Below are 16830 nucleotides of genomic sequence, written 5' to 3' on the forward strand. Positions count from 1 at the left end.
GACAAATGAACGTTTTAGACCCAGAAAAGATGACTCAGAGCTCAGCGTGTGGCTTCAACACGGGTCTGGCACACACAGAGAGAGAACCCGTAAAACGACAGGCAGGTCATGGTTCGCAATTCAGAATGAGTCACGAAGAGACAGGTTAGTGGACAATGTGTAAGAAAGAATAAGTGAAAGAGGGTAGACAAAGAATCACAGACTTGGGAAAGAGAGAGAGAATGAGGCAAAAGTAATAACTGATGAAATAATGATGAAAATTTTCCAAAAACTGATGGAAGATATTGAGCCACGTATTCAACAAATCTTTCCCATCCAAAATTATTAAATAAGAAAAGAGAAAATCACATCTAATTACATTACGGTAAAACTTCTAAAACTGAAGCCAAAAAGGAGAAAACCCCTAAACAGATCCTGAGTGTGACATCAACAGCACTCAACAGGACAAAAATGGCGCCAACTACGGACTAACAAAAGCAACGTGAAACAAAAGGCCCCGGGATGTTACATGGGAAGAGCTGAGAAGTGACTGCAGAAACATTAGAATGAATGGGAAATGCATCTCTAGGTAAACAAAAATTGATAGGATTTGTTACCAGCAGACTTGACTGAAGGATCAGGCAGAATGAAAATGAGTCCAGACAAAAGCTTTAGGAGACACGAGGAAATCAGAAAAAAATAAAGAGGTCAGTTTAACTGAACATTGACATATCAAGCAATAATGAGCTGGAATCCACAGCCTCAATGGCATATGAGGGCAGGGAGAGTTAATGGAGTTAAAGTACTCTGAGATCCTTACTCTGTTCAGGAAGAGGGTAGAAACCATCAAATTATACTTGTGAAGAATGCATTTATTGCCCTGGCTGGTGTGGCTCAGTGGATTGAGCACGAGCCTGTGAACCACAGGATGGCAGTTTGATTTCCAGTCAGGGCACATGCCGGGGTTGCAGGCCAGTTCCCAGCAGGGGACTCACGAGAGGCAACCACACATTGATATTTCTCTCCTTCTCTCCTTCCCTCACTCTCTAAAGATAAATAAATAAAATCTTTAAAAAAAGAATGCATTTATTATCTATTTGCAAAGGAAGATATAACTGCCAAGCTAGCAGAAAAAAGTGAAATAATAATAATTTAAAAAACTCAAAATAAAAAGAAAGAAAAATAAGAATGCAGATTAAATCAGAGTGACAATAAGTTATAAACCTGAGTTTAGCAGTAATTACATGTAATGAAATGACAAAAAGTCAGAGATTGAACTATATAAAAAGCCATGTTTATAAGAATTATTTGTATTTCTAGGAATACCAAATGTTAGAAGTAAAAAGATGGATATAGAAATATATTACAAACACCAATGAAAAATGTGGCTGTAGGTATAGTGATATCAGACACAGTAAACTCTATCTGTGAGGAGGGACCCAGTAACGATAAAATGTGCATCATACCAGGAAGACAGGATGATTCTAAATTGGTATCCACTTAGAAAATATCACTTCAAAATAATATAAAGCAAAAAACAACAGAGCTAAAATGGAAAAACAGGCAAAGATATTTTAGTGAGAGGTTTTTTTCTTTATAAACATACTTTGTAACTGATAGGACAAGCAAACAGAAATCAGTGGGGACACGGCAAACCTCAGCAACATGACTAAGAAGTCACCGGGCAGACAACGTGGGGCGTTCAGCGACTGCAGGGTGTGCATTGTCTTGAGGCATATGCGGAAAAAGTGACCGTGTGCTGTGCCGTAAAGCAAGTCTCAGCACGCTGCCAGGACTGAAGTCACACGGCATGTGCTCTCTGCCCACAGTGCCGTTGAAATCAGTGAAAATATACCAGAAAACCTTGCATGTGCAAAAATGGAGAAATATGCCTCTAAATAACCCCTACGTTAGAGTAGAAATCACAATGGAAATTAGATAATATTTTGGATGGCATGAAATGCATGAAATGTTATATATAAAAATGGGAAAATTTTTTATTTTAAAATATTGGACAGTGTTGAGTTTAGATTTAACTCTTTAAAACCTTTCCATGCCTCCCTTCCCATATATTCCTTCTCCCCACACTCTATCCTCCCAAATATTTACAGCACATCCAGTTAAATATTATTATTTATTTGATTTTGGCTGTGTAAATATTTTTCACGAAAATATAAATGGGATAGATGTTGCCTTCAAGGCAGACTAGTCTTTATTCACATCCATTCTATTTACTTGCTTATCCCTTTGCCATCCCTGACCCAACTCAGTCCAGCTGCCAGAGACGTCAGCTGACAGTTAAGTAAATAAAAGTCTCCACGGTCCAGACTGCCAGGGCAAAAGCTTTCCTGAGCTAATGGCAACTCGGATGGAAAGACATGTGTTTGCATAATGCAAGATGGCAAGAGCAATGCTGAGGAATGCACAAAGGAAATAGTGTAAAAAAATAAAAAGAAGTAAGTAGATGCTCTCAAAGTGGATGGGAATAGCTGCTTCTTTTCGACTGTTAGAGTACAGAGTGAGAATAGACTGAGAGCTGAGCATTCTTAATAATTTTATTACAGGAGAAACATAAAAACGTAAAATTGTCTTTTTATTGTTCTTCTTTTTAATACCCCAAAAATAATGAGTGAGAAAGAGAGAGAGAGAGAGAGTTAGTTCCCAGGATACAAATCCATTGCTTAAGGAATGTTTCCCAGGATCCAAGCGTGTGCTTATGAATGTGAGTGAGTGGCTTTCTTCCTGCTGTGACCTCTGGAAAATGCATGGGCTGGTGTGTAAAGAGAAGAAAGAGGAGGAACCCCAGCCAGAGAAGGTGGGGAGGCAGGGGGGGCACAGAAGCAGGATGAACATGGTTTTAATGTGCTGAGCTGCCAGATAGAAGTCAAAATGCATTTTCCAACAGAGCCCTGAGAATCTATAGAACTATTAGGAATGGTTGCACATAGTGTTGACTCTTTATCAGAATGGGTGAAGAGAACAAGGAAATCATTTATAGAAAGTAAGAGTTGGGGTTTTATTTTTTTCCTGTTGAAAATGTAGGTTTCTATGGAAGAGCTGGAAAGTTGAGCCCTAGTCATTTTTCATTTGTTCAATATTTATAGAACACTCACTGAGTACCCAGCACTGAGCTGACTGCCTAGCAGGGGATACAAATGCAGAAAGACGATCACAGCAGTGTGAAAGCGGGAATGAGGTGGGTTTAGGTGCAGAGCTGCAAGGGCCCCAGGAGACGTTGGGGCCCTTAGCACGGACTGGATGAATGGAAGGCTCCAGAAGCTGTCCCCTAAGTGACACCTTGAACATAAGGATCTGTGGCTCTGGAACAATGGGAAAATATTTCAAATCCAAATTTTAAACTTACTAATTGGTAAGACCTGATTGGCATGAAAATGCATGATTTGCTTGTATGCTATTCCTTCCTGAACCAGAGACAGACATCGACCATACACACTGTTGCTAAGACTTCTGATTTTCACCAACTATCTTATGCCTGAACCCTTCTGCTGGCTGCTTTCTTTTCCACATCAACACCTAAAAATGCCCCAGCCCACCATCTGCTTTGCTCTACTTCTTCCTGACCCATCATGCAGTGTTGTCTTGAAATATTACCCAGGAATTTGAGGAGAGCTTATGGTAGGGCAGACTGGGAACTGCTTGTTAGAACTGGCTCTCAGAAAATGCCAGCAAGAGGTAGCTGGCCACGTCCAGCTTCTGATGAAATTTTAATGATCACACTGACACAGGCCACTTTCTGTTCCTGATCTATTTCCCAGGATCTCTCCTGCAATTAGTCGCCATCTGAATGGATTCTGGAGCTCCAGGCCAAAGTGAAACGGCTTGCACCGGTCTTAGCAGTTTGTGAGGGACAGTACGGAGCACTTTTTATTGGCTCTGACTCACCCTGGGCTTGGCTCCACAGACTGAAGTAAGGCTGCCTGTTACCTTTGTTTCTTCCAGTTTCCATGGATACCACACAAGAGGTTTTGAACACTTTTGGTGTAGGCTTCCTCTCTGTTTTGGTACTTCTCTTGGAATTCCGTGGTGGGTTCCATCTGGCTCTTAGTTTTCAGAAGGCAAGGCATTCTGTGGTTCCCCCGCCCCAATGTGACACCAGTTCTCTTCAATCATTAGAAAGGGGACACTGAGGTGGCCAAAGCATGTGGCTGCCTCTAGAAGCAGCCTCTTGGATGTGGGATCTGAACCTTGTCAAGAATAAAGCAATTACCCAAGTTCCCTGTAAAATCTCTAAACAAATGAAGTGAGGAAGAAAACAGCTCATTTTCTAAGACAGTCAAGCTAAAAATAAATAAACGAAAGTCAATTCAGCTTCTGTTTTCTGGTTCTTTCAGTAAAAGAATTTGAGCCCAAGTGGCCAGGAGGATTCACAATGCACTTCACAGAGTCTGTGGACTTGGCCTTAGGTTGTCCTTCCTTTACCCACCCCCTTCCACCCCGGTCCTGCCCTGTGCTCCCAGTCAAACATCTGCAACCTACACCCACTCCTGTAAGAGTGCAGAAGTATTTCTTGGTTCCCTCGGCTTTCTTTATATTCCATGTAGGGGAGAGAGTCATCCTTACTGCTTTTTTTTTTCCTTTCCAAGCAATGCTTGCACTTGGTCCCAGCATATATAACCAAGTTACGGAAAATGCAGCAAGCAGGGTGGAAGAGATCGTGTCCAGCCACAGATAATAGGTGGACCTGCAAATTAATTACTCACGGAGGTACTCAAAACAAGTTGCTAAGGAGCCAGGTAATGTCTGTGGATGAGCTACGGGTAAGTTGGCTGTCCTTAGCTGAGTCCCAATTCCTCCCCCTGTCTGGGAGGGCCAGAGGGTGGGGCTGGGGGCTGGGAAAAGGGCAGTGGGGAATTTTGTTTCCTTGCCAGCCCATCGGTCGAGGTCATGAATAAGCCATGTGGCCTGTGGGTGGTCTCTCAAACTCACACTGGACCAGCGGCACAACATAGCCCACCCCTGCTGATGGCCTCAGCCAGACTATTTATTAGGACCCCTGCCTCCTTGGAAGACTAAATAGCTAGGACTTCATAATTAAAGACTTCATTAGTTTCCCACTGCAAACTTTCATGGCTAATGGGACTTAGGCGTACATTACTTACGGCTTCAGAAGGGCTCCCATCCATTAATCTTAGCTATCCTCTTACACACAGGCGCCCACCACACACCCCTGCCCCCACGAGTCTGCCAGCAGAATAGGAGGTAGACAGTGCCAGCGTTAACAAGAAATAAACTCTCAGGGTCCCCACACTGGTCTGCATGCCTGTGTAGTGTGGCCAACACAAGGCTGGAAAATGTAGCAAGTCTAACACTCATGTGTCATCTTTTAATTGTCTTCTATTCTCGGTTCATCCCATAAGTAAGTGCGGCATTCAAGCAGATGAAACTGGACTTTCTCCCTGGCTTGTCTTTCAAGATTCTCACTAGGGAGCATTTTAGAAGCTCTCTGGGGCCGAGGAATGAAGGCTCTTAGAGGAAAGGGGCTGAGGGATGTGCTCCCAGCTGCCAAAGGGAGCTGGCAGAAGAGGATATGAGATCAGTACATTTTTCCTAGAAAGAGTCATTTTGTGGCATAGTTTGAGGAATAGCTTTCTTTCCCAAGTCCTATTGCATGAGAGAATTATTAATAATGAAACGGCTAATATTTAAGTACTACCTGTGTCAGGGAATACATGCATTATCTTATCTACTCCTGGTGCAGCAGCTCTCCACCACAACCTGTGTGTCCCCTCTTCCCTGGCAGGAGTTGTAGCTGGAACTGGGCTATCCAGCCTGGGACTACATTTCCCAGCCTCCTCTAAGCCAGGTGAGGTCCTGTGCCCACAACCTTCACCAAAGGAAGATGAGCAACAGGGTGCTACCTTCAAGCTGGGGGCTTTCAGGGAGTTTCAACCTTCTTGCCCTTTCCCCCTTCCCCATTGGTTAAGTTGTAATGGTCTTAAAATCTGTAAGTTGCTATTAGACTTGGTACCTAAGCCAGGGACCCACCCAGAGCACCTGTCCTGGATGGCTTCATGACAGAAATAAACCACTTGTTCCTTAGCTAACCACATTTTAAGGACCTTCATTAGGGACCTTATATGACCCTAGAATACTCTATAACAACCTTCCAGGGAAAATTGGGTTTTTAAAATTAACCCCATTTTACTAATGATAAAACTGCAACTCAGACTAGTTAAGTAATCCACCTAACACCGTACTGTTAGAAATGAGCAGCCTTGGGATTCAAATCGGATTTTCTGACCATCTGTGAGGACAGAGGTCAGGACGGCGGTGCCCTTGGGTAGAGCGGGTTGACTGGGAGGAGTCCGAGGGAGTCTCAGACTCTCACCCCCACTCCTTTTAGGAGAAAGCTGCTTGGATTAGTAATTACGTATCTTTAACATACAGACAACGTTTTATTATTATCCAAAGCCCTTTCACACAATTGGATCATTTAAGCCTCACAAACACCTCGTTCACTGTATAGTTGAAGAGATTGAAGTTTGGATATGTTAAATATCTAAAACACTGTTAATAAAAATCAGCTCTAGGCTTTAAACACAAGTCTTCCCTCTAGGTCCCGTATCCAACTCATTGTACATACGCTAAAGCAACTCTCCCAGGTGTAAATTACAAAAACCAGCTCATACTAGCTTAAGCAATAAACAAACAATGCCCCTGCCCACCATACATACACCTCTGCTTACCCAATCACATAACAGGGTAGGGGAAACAAAATGGAAATAGAACTGGCCAAAGCAGCATGGCTGTCATTGGATTTCTTGTTCTCTCACTCTGCCAGGAGTCCCCATGTACACGGCTGGAAGAAAACGGGGCCAAAAACAGCTCCGACATGCAGCTCGCAAGCTTAGCAACCCTGAAGGAAACACCGACTTCTCGGATGCTGCTTTAACATTTGTAAGTCCTAGGGAAAGACCCGGAGTGGCCCAGCATCGGTCGGCTGCCTTCTCCATGGACCAGTCATTGGATCCATGAGGATGGGGAAGACACTGAGATTGGCAGTCCAACTGGAACCGCATGGACCGGGTGGCAGGACAGCAACAATTATCCACAGGGAGTGGAGGAAGGTGGATGCTGATGTCAGAATCAGGAAGGGATGTTAGACAGACAGAAAGAGATCCCTTATACATATCTTGCACTGTAGAAAGAATTCACCATAGAACTGGCAAGTGTTCCTAAGTTTTATAAACTCTATGTGTGTGTGTTATACCTAATTTTCTTTGGCCTCATTATAGACAGCCTCTGGGGTGTGCACTCTGAGACTCATCTGTTCATTCAAACCCTCTCTAGAACTTCTTGGCAGCGCTTTTAATTACCGGCCTCAGGTGAGTCTGACCAGTGTCTGTGTACACAGTCCTGTCCCAGGACGATCAAAGCCCCTGACTTAGGGGAGGAAGAAGTAAAACAACCGCACGCAGGTGTGGGTGTCTGCGCTCAGTGTGAGGAGTGGGAGAGAGGGGTGGCTACACGTACCCTTAGTTTTCTCTCTAGGGGTTCCTCCCGGTTACTCTCTGAGGACCAAAACTGTTTCACCGTGGTGCCTCGGTTTGAAGGGATGCCATTCTGCCTGCTTCTCAGGTGTGCAGAGGTTTTCGGCTGCTCCCAGCCAAGTCAGTGCGCTTGCTCACCCTCTGGGCACAACTGCGGGCCACAGACATGAACTTTACAGGAAAGCAAGCGGTCAGAGCACCCGGCCTGGCAGGGATGCCGTCCGTCTGTCCTGGCATGTGACCTTTCTGTCAATTTGTGACACAGTTCTAAGACTCTAGACATTTCTGTTCCATGTTTCGCATTAAATAGTGGCTTTTAAACTCTTAAATTAAAAACAATTAAACCCATAGTAAACAAAAATTTTACATTGACTTGCACACACACATACATATACACACACACACACACACACACACACACACACAAACTGTAACCAAAAACATTTCTTAAAAAACACTTAATAGTCACCCTTACTCTCTGTGTTGTACTCTGTATGTTTATTCAATGTTATTTCATGTTTGGAAAGTTCCAGGGCATAACCAACCACATGATTTCAGGACAGAGCACGGCCCGAAGCTGGGAGGATGCACACCCAACCACTGCACTGCCCCGGCTGCTTCGTCCGCTTAAACTGGGAGCACCTTCCCACTCCCTGCTTCAGGACTCTAGCCCAGGAGTGTGTGGGCTGTGCTAGGTCAGGTGCTGGGTCCTGAGCCTCAGACACCATCCCCCAGCCCCTCAGGAGGGGTCTCAGAGTTAGAAATGATGCTTCCTCAGCTGTGTAAACCCTTCCACTTCACGCCAGCACAGGCGGACACCCAGGCTCTGCTCCACACCGCCAGAGCTCAGGAGCTCACTGTCTGCGGCTTCAGCTGAGGTATTGAGAAGTTCTTTGAAAACTACAAGATATCACCGCACACCTGTTGGAATCTCTATTATCAAAAAGCCGAGACTTCTGCCAAGATGGAGGTATAGGTGGATGTGCCGTGCCTTCTCACACAACCAAGTTTAGGGACAACTAAATATTAGCATCAGAAAACACAACCAGAACACGGAAAATTGAACTTTTCGGAAGTCCGGTAACAACAAATTCTTCAGCCCGACCGGTAAGGGGCGAAACCGGCGTCTCGTGAGGGGTTGCACAGGAGGACTCTGGTCGGACGGACCCAGGCGCGGAATCCAGACGCGCGAATCCAGACGCACGGGTTCCAAACCCAGGATTGGACCTAGTGAGCGACCGAGCAACCCACCGGGTGAGCGACTGCTGAGGAGACAGTGAGGAGGCGGTGCTGCGTGTTGACTGCGGTTGCCTATCTGTGGGCGAGCGGACAGGCGAGGGAGTGGGCGCTTGGACCGGGGCCCGAAGGTCCCCGTGGCGTGCGGCAGTAGAGGGCGCCGCCATTTCCCCGCTCTGACCACGCCCCCACATACAGCGTCACAACCCAGCGACCTGGGAGCCCAAGGCGCCGCTTCTCACATTTAAAGGGCCAGAACAGACCAAAAATGTCGCAGGAAGATCTCAAAGCCCCACAGATAAATCTAAGCGACGAAGAAATAGCAAAACTCTCAGACGCACAGTTTAAAACACTGGTCATCAGGATCCTAACAGATCTGGTTGATTATAGCCACAAATTAGAGAAACATATGAAGGATAAACTAAGGGAAATGAATGGAATTCCACAGGAAACCCATAGAGATGAAAAGGAAACTGGGACTCAAATCAATGGAGTGGACCAGAAGAAAGCAAATAATGGCCAAACAGAAAAGAGTCAAGAAGCAAGAATTCAAAGAAATGAGGAGAGTCTTAGGAACCTCCAGGACATCTTTAAACGCTCCAATATCCGAATTATAGGGGTACCAGAAGGGGGGAAAGACACAACCACCAGTGGAAAAATTATTTGAACAAATAATAAAAGAAAATTTCCCCAATCTGGCAAAGGAAATAGACTTCCAAGAAATCCAAGAAGCTCAGAGAGTACCAAAAAAGTTGGACTCAAGAAGAAACACACCAAGGCATATCATAATTACATTAGCCAAAATTAAAATGAAGGAGAGAATCCTAGAAGCAGCAAGAGCTAAGGGGACAATCACCTACAAAGGAGTCCCCATCAGACTGTCAGCAGATTTCTCAAAAGAGATCTTACAGGCAAGAAGGGGCTGGAAAGAGGTATTCCAAGTCATGAAATCTAAAGACCTACAACCAAGACTGCTCTATCCAGCAAAACTTTCATTTAGAATGGAAGGACAGATAAGGTGCTTCTCAGATAAGATCAAATTCAAGGAGTTCATCATCACCAAGCCCTTATTATATGAAATGTTAAAGGGACTTATCTAAGAAAAAGAAGTTAAAGAAACATGAACAGTGAAAGAACAGCAAGCTCACAGTTATTAACAACCACACCTAAAACGAAAGCAAACTAAAAGAACAGCTAGATCAGGAGTGGAAACATAGAAATGAAGATCTCAAGGAGGGTTAGCAACAGGGGAGTGGGAGGAGGAGATGGGGGGAGAAGGTACAGAAAATAAGTAGCATAGACAGTAGATAGAAAATAGATGGGGGGGCAAGAATAGCATGGGAAATATAGAATCTAAAGGACTTGAGACACATGGACATAAACTAAAGGGGGGTAATGGTGGGGATGGGGGGCAGGGTGGGGGGGAATGAAGGGGGGAATAGAACAACTGTAACAGCATAATCAATTTAAAAAAATAAATTAAAAAAAAAGCCAACAAATAGCAAGCATTGGTGAGGATGTGGAGAAAGGGATTCCACTGTTGGTGGGATCGCAGGCTGGTGTGACCACTATAGAAAATGGTATAGATGTTCCTCAGAAAAATTAAAAATAGAACTACCATACGATCCAGCAATTTGACTTCTGAATATTTATTCAAAGGAAACAAAAAACACTAAATCAAAAAGATACATGAATCTGCACCTCCATGTTTATGCAGCGTTATTTATAGTAGCCAAGATATGGGAGCAACCTGAGTGTCCCTCAATAGACAGACGGTTAAAGAAGATGTGGTATACACGTACAATGGACTATTAGCCTCAAAAAATGATGAAATCCTTCCATTTGTGACAACATGAATGGACTTAGGGGGTGTTGTGCTGAGTAAAATGAGTCAGAGAAAGATAAATACCATATGACTCACATGTAGAATCTGAATACCATATGAATCACATGTAGAACTCACATGTAGAATCTAAAAAAACCAACCAGCCAAACAAAACCAAAAGAGAAACACTCTTAAATCAGAGAACAGACTGATGGGTTCCAGAGGGGAGAGGACTGGGGTTTTGGGTGAAATGGGTGAAGGATTAGAATTACAAACTTCCAGATATAAAGTAAGTGTCCTGGGGATGAATGCACAGTGTAGGGAATATAATCGATCGTACCACGATAACTTTGTATGGAGACAAGTGGTTATTTGACTTAACGTGGTGATTATTTTGTAAGGTACTTAAATGCCAAATCACTAGATTATACATCTCAAACAAATATAACATTGCATGCTAACTATACTTCAATAAAATAATTTACGGAGCGTTTAGAAAAAATAGCAATAGATATATGAAAAATAAAGACATTCAAAAACTAAGGCAATTCCATAGTCCAAAAAAAAAATGAAAGAGTAAAATATTATTTAAGAAGGAAACAGCCCTAGCTGGTGTGGCTCAGTGGAATGAGCACGGTCCTGCAAACCAAAGGGTGAGCAGTTCGATTCCCCATCAGGGTACATGACTAAGTTGTGGGCCAGGTGCCCAGTAGGAGGCGTGTGACAGGAAACCACACATCGATGTTTCCCCCTCTTTCTCCCTCCCTTCCTCTCTCTAAAAATAAATAAATAAAATCTTTTTTAAAAAAGAAAAACAAAGAAGGAAATATAAGCAGATACATTACCTAGCTAGTAGTAAATAATATTTTATCATCATAATGTAAACACTGAATATTAACTTACCTTCCAAAATTATATAATGTTGAGGGGCGGTGTGGAGAGAAAAAGAAGAGGTAAGAGGCATATAGCAGAGAAATCTTTGTTTATGAAAACAATATATCAACAGATACATTAAAATAATAAATAGCCATCAAGCATACCATTTTGAAATATGAGAAGTAAAACAGGATAAGAAAACCTAACAGAAATGGGCCCAGCTGCTTCTGAGGAGCAGTTTGTGAGACGGGGAGGTGAGAAGAGTGGGTAAGGAACTACTAAATTTAAAAAAAATTTTATTTGTCAATTACAGTTTACCTTCAATGTTATTTTGTATTAGTTTCAGGTGTACGGCATAGTGATTAAACAATCATATACTTTATAAACCACTACACGTGTAATGCTAAATTTGAACTGCTAAATTTTGTTATCCTTATGTTTGACTTTCAAAACTACTTGCATATATTACTCTGACAAATATACAATTTAGAAAAGAGTTCTTCAATGTGTCCCATAGAAATGGCCTTGCCGCTGTGCGCATCCCCTCATCCCGGTCCTGCCTTTGGAAGCCAGGTGGCTCGAGTCTATTTTCCCAAACTACATTTTAAAGCCTTTGAAGACCACACCCATAACTGTCCTGAATGCCCATCACTGGTTCCTTCCACCTGTAAGGGACACAGTTCCCAGGTCCCTTGTCAGCCTGCCTGCTGTTTCAAGACACACTGTTCTTTGCCATCATCTTCCCAAAAGTGTTGCTCCCAGGATGATCTGTGTTTATTCTGATCGCTTTCTAAGAAGTCAGTTGGTGTAGCAAACAGAGAGTTCTTGATGCCAAGATCGTTGACCTTGGTCCTTGCCACATGACGTGGGCCCGGCCTCTTTCCTCTTTGATCTCTCCATTGTTCAAGAGGGTTGTGTGTTCGGTGGGTACAGCATTTCAGTGTGAGACGACGCACAAGTTTGGAAAGTGTGTGGTAGTGATGATTATACAACACTGAATTAACTCAATGTGACTGAATCGTACACTTAAAAATGGTTAAAATAGTAACTTTGATGGTATGTCTATTTTACCAGAATTTAAAGAGAGAGAATAATTGGATGTGATCATTTCTAGTATTCCTTCCAACGTGTCTAAAGCATTTATTGTCTGACCCCACATTACTTTGGCTTTGAAGGCCCCAGGGGCTGGGCCCAGTTCTGGGCCTTCCATGGGAAGTGGTGGGAAGACGCTGCCACAGCCCCGGTCGGTAACAGGGAGGCTGGCATCCAGCCCCTGCGGCACAGCCCTCTCCCCTCCCACTGTCCCGGAGACCGGTGGTCTAGCAAAGCCTAAACACCGAACACATCCCCAGTGAAATCAGAATAGCAATCCTGGCTGGACTGCATGGGCTCAGAGCCCTGCAGACACTTACACCAGGCAGAGGCTTCCTCTGACAGCCTGACCTTGGGGAGGATCGGGCCAACTCAGAGGAGACCCAGGGACCCAGCCTTGAAGAATTCCTTCCCTACCCCTGGCTCTGGGTTTCAAAACCATTTTTTTCCTGCTGTCTATTCCAGTGGTGGGCTCAGAGGGCTTTGGGCTTCATGAGGGTGGAGAAGCCATCCGATTGGGTTTTTATGCCTTTTTTTTTCATTTTGAAAGTAGCCTCTCCCTTCCTTTTATCAACAGAAACTCAAACAAGCTCAATCTGCAGACTGAACAGACGGCCTTGCAGGGGCTAGCACAGGGCCGTCAGAGAGTCGGTGACGCACATGTCCCCAGCCTGATGCTCCTGACAGTCGGCCCCAGAGGCCACCTCCGCCTGGGCTGAGCCGGGCTCCCAGACCCGCCCGAGAAACGACCCCCGAGTCTGATGGCCATCTCCCCGAGGACCCCGCGAAAGGCTCTGCACCTCGGTCAAGAAATATTTGGGGTCTTTGAAGTAAAAAAGGAGGGGGTAGAATATTGGATTTCTTTTCCTTTTCCCTTTTTTATTGATTTGAGAGAGAGAGAAAGAGAGAAATACGGGTTTGTCGTTCCACTTGTTCATGCATTCACTGGTTGACTCCTGCATGTGCCCTGATTGGCGATCGAACCCACAACCTTGGCAAATGGCGAGGATGCTGTAACCACCTGAGCTACTTTCCCAGGGCCAAGTATTTGGTTTTCAGTGATTTTTTTCCCTTTTTCCAAATTGGGAGAATGCCCAGGCAGCTGAAAACGACATTAAAGACCTGATTTGGGAGTGTTACCATATTTCACATATCCAACAAATGACTGGAAGCAACTCCATGGGGACCATGGGAGGCAAAATGAGATGGAACTGATTCAGTGGGGCTTGGGCACTTCTTTTGTGAAGCTGAGGAGACTCACCACGGCTGACAAAAAGCCCAAGGAAAGAGTCAAGACTGAGAATGATGATGACATTAATTTGAAGGTGGCGGGTGGGGCAGGCTGGATCTGTGGCGCAGTTTAAGAATAAGAAGCACTTTTATACCACCTAGGAAGCTAACGGAAGCCTGCTGTTAATGACAGGGTCTGTCAGTGAGGCAGATCCGATTCTGATTCGGTGGGCAGCCAGCCCCTGAAGCAGGCGTACCTGCACCGGTGCCAATGGAGGACAATGGTACAGTTGATGTGTTCCAGCTGTGTCTACTAAGAAGGGACCGTTCTACCTTATCCCAGAAATCTGTTCCAAGGGACCAAGAGCACAGACTCAATTAGAAAACTCCAATTTCTATCTGCCACATCCTGAGTCTTACAGTAAAGTTTCTCTATGCTTTCATTTTCCCCTTTCCCAACTCCTTACTGTACATAAAGTAACTACATGTGCTCGAATATGGTATGTTAAAAAAAACTAAATAGCCAATGGTATATCTTAATGAACACCATATGGAGATGGAATAAGGAAAATGATTGGTTCTGTGAAAAGACAACAGGTCCTCAAATAATGTCATTTTGTTACTATGTTGATAAGATGCCACAGGAACTTAATTCTTGTTTATATAATTGGCCTATGGTAGAGCTTTGTCATACATTGTTTCCCCTCAGCCCCAAGAACCTATCGATAATGTTAAGTGAGAACTTACTGTACCTTCTTTCTCCATTTGTGGTACGCTCATTCAGCTCTTATCCTTATATCCTAGTAAGTTATTTTGCTCTCATTGTTAAACAACAACAACATAAAAAACCCTTGCATAATTTCTTTGATTATAGAATTTCAGTGTTTTTCATTTGCCATCGTAAAACCAAGGACACTTTTATGGTAACTTTTTTGTATGTAGCTGTTACATAAAGGACAATTTGTCTTTCAATGGGGATGAATTACTCTCAAAGGAATGAATACTAGATAGTTTTCCTTTAAAATCAATGTATCTTCTTGTTTAAAAAAAAAAAAGAGATGAAACCAGAATAAAACTCACAGGTGGCATGCTCTCTGGGTGTCCACTAACAGTGAAAGAATTAAAGAACCGAGCCCATCTGGGACCCATTAGGGGATGAAGGCTGGGCCAGAGCACAGGTACCCCTCCCACTTGCCCCCACACATCAAGCTTTCAGCCAGCACAAGGCGCTGGGCCAGACCTGCACGTCTGCGACCCAAGGGTGCTGGCCTTGGGTTCCAGAGCCGGTCAGACCTGGGTTCCAGTCCTCAGTCTGCCCCAGCTGTGTGGCTCTGGGCAGGTGTTTCCCGCGCCCTGTGCCTCGGCTGTCCTACCTGCAGAGTGTGGATGCTGATACTTCACGGGCGGCTGGGAGAGTGAATGATGCAGCGCACGTAAGGGCTTAGTGAGCAGTGAGAACTCAGTAAACCCAAATTATTACAATCCCTGCTGCTGCAAGTCTGTGAAAGCTGAAAGCCAGTTGCTCTGTTCCATAGAGCCACATATTTTTTCTCTGACATTTTATTATAAAAAACTTCAAACGTACAGAAAAGTTGAAAGTTGTTACAGCGAACACCTGTGCACCTACCACCTAGATTCTACAATCAGCAGTTTGCTATGCTTTACTGCATATCCATTTCTCTCTTATCTACCCATCAATCCATTTTTTTTATTAAAAAATTTTTAATTACAGTTTACATTCAATAGTATTCTGCATCTGTTTCAGGTGTACAGCACAGTGGTGAGACGATCATGTATCAGAGTGGTCTCCCGGTATTTCAAGTACCACCTGGCCCCACACATGGTCATTATGATATTATTGACTGTACTCTCTATGCTGTAATTTACTTCCCCATGACTGTTCTGTAACTACCAATTTGTACCTCTTAATCCCCTCACCTTTTCACCCAGTCCCAAACCTCTTCCCTTCTGACAAGCATCAGTCTGTTCTCTGTGTCTATGAGACTGTTTCCATTTTGTTCATTTTGTTCTTTAGATTCCACACATAATGAAACCATATGAAATTTGCCTTTCTCTGTCTGACTTATTTCACTTGGCATAATAAACTCTAAGTCCATCCAGGCTGTTGCAAAAAGTAAAATTTCATTCTTTTCTATGGCTGAGTAGTGTTTCATTGTGTATCCGTACAATAATCCATCGGTTCTTAAAAATGCATTTAAAGGAAGTTGCAGATATCAGTACATTTTAAACTGCATATCATAATCCAGTTTTTTTTAAAGGTAAATTATACATTTAGTGAATTGTGCAAACCTTAAGTATACAGTGAACACATCCATCTTGGGCCCTTAGCTCTGTGTCCCTGGCTTCTGTGGCCACAGAGACTGCTTTGCTGCAGGCTGGGCTCTCTCAGGGACTAGGCAGGTGGTATAGAAACACACAGGACATGAGGGATGGCCCGTCCTGAGGCCATTGCTCCTTTGAGGCCCAGTGCAGCTTCTGCTCCCCTGGGAGGTCAGGGCTGGGTTTATGCTCAAGTCACTGTTCCACTGCTTCATAGGCCCACTACAGTTACTATTTTATAAGGGTTGTCTCACTTATTCAAGGTAGAAAATCCTTTTAAAACCCTTCTAAGAGCATCCCTAACAGATCTCCACTTGCACGCCTCTGGCAATCTCCCTAGATTATCTTTCCTGACTTAGAAGTTCTTTTTGTGGATGAACTCAAATTTTTTTTCTCTCTCTTTTTTTTTTTGTGGTTGTTGATAACTGTGATTTTGCTATCCTTTCACTGTTCATCTTTTTTATCTTCTTTTTCTTAGGTAAGTCCCTTTGACATTTCATATAATAAGGGCTTGGTGATGATGAACTCCTTGAATTTGATCTTATCTGAGAAGCACTTTATCTACCCTTGCATTCTAAATGAAAGCTTTGCTGGATACAGCAATCTTGTTTGTAGGTCTTTGGTTTTCATGACTTGGAATACCTCTTTCCAGCCCCTTCTTGCCTGTAAGGTCTCTTTTGAGAAATTCGCTAACAGTCTGATGGGAACTCCTTTGTAGGTGACTGTCCCCTTGTCTCTTGC

The 16830-nt window shown here is 43.7% G+C and overlaps 1 pseudogene; it reads left to right on the top strand.

The window, feature by feature from the left end:
- The window catches only part of LOC119048172 (mortality factor 4-like protein 1), a 58341-nt pseudogene extending 51366 nt beyond the window's left edge, over positions 1 to 6975 (top strand).
- The last annotated feature ends 9855 nt before the right edge of the window (positions 6976 to 16830 follow it).

Source organism: Artibeus jamaicensis, unplaced genomic scaffold (assembly GCF_021234435.1).
Source record: "Artibeus jamaicensis isolate MK-2021 breed Jamaican fruit bat unplaced genomic scaffold, CSHL_Jam_final contig_373, whole genome shotgun sequence".
NCBI classification, from domain to species: Eukaryota; Metazoa; Chordata; class Mammalia; order Chiroptera; family Phyllostomidae; genus Artibeus; species Artibeus jamaicensis.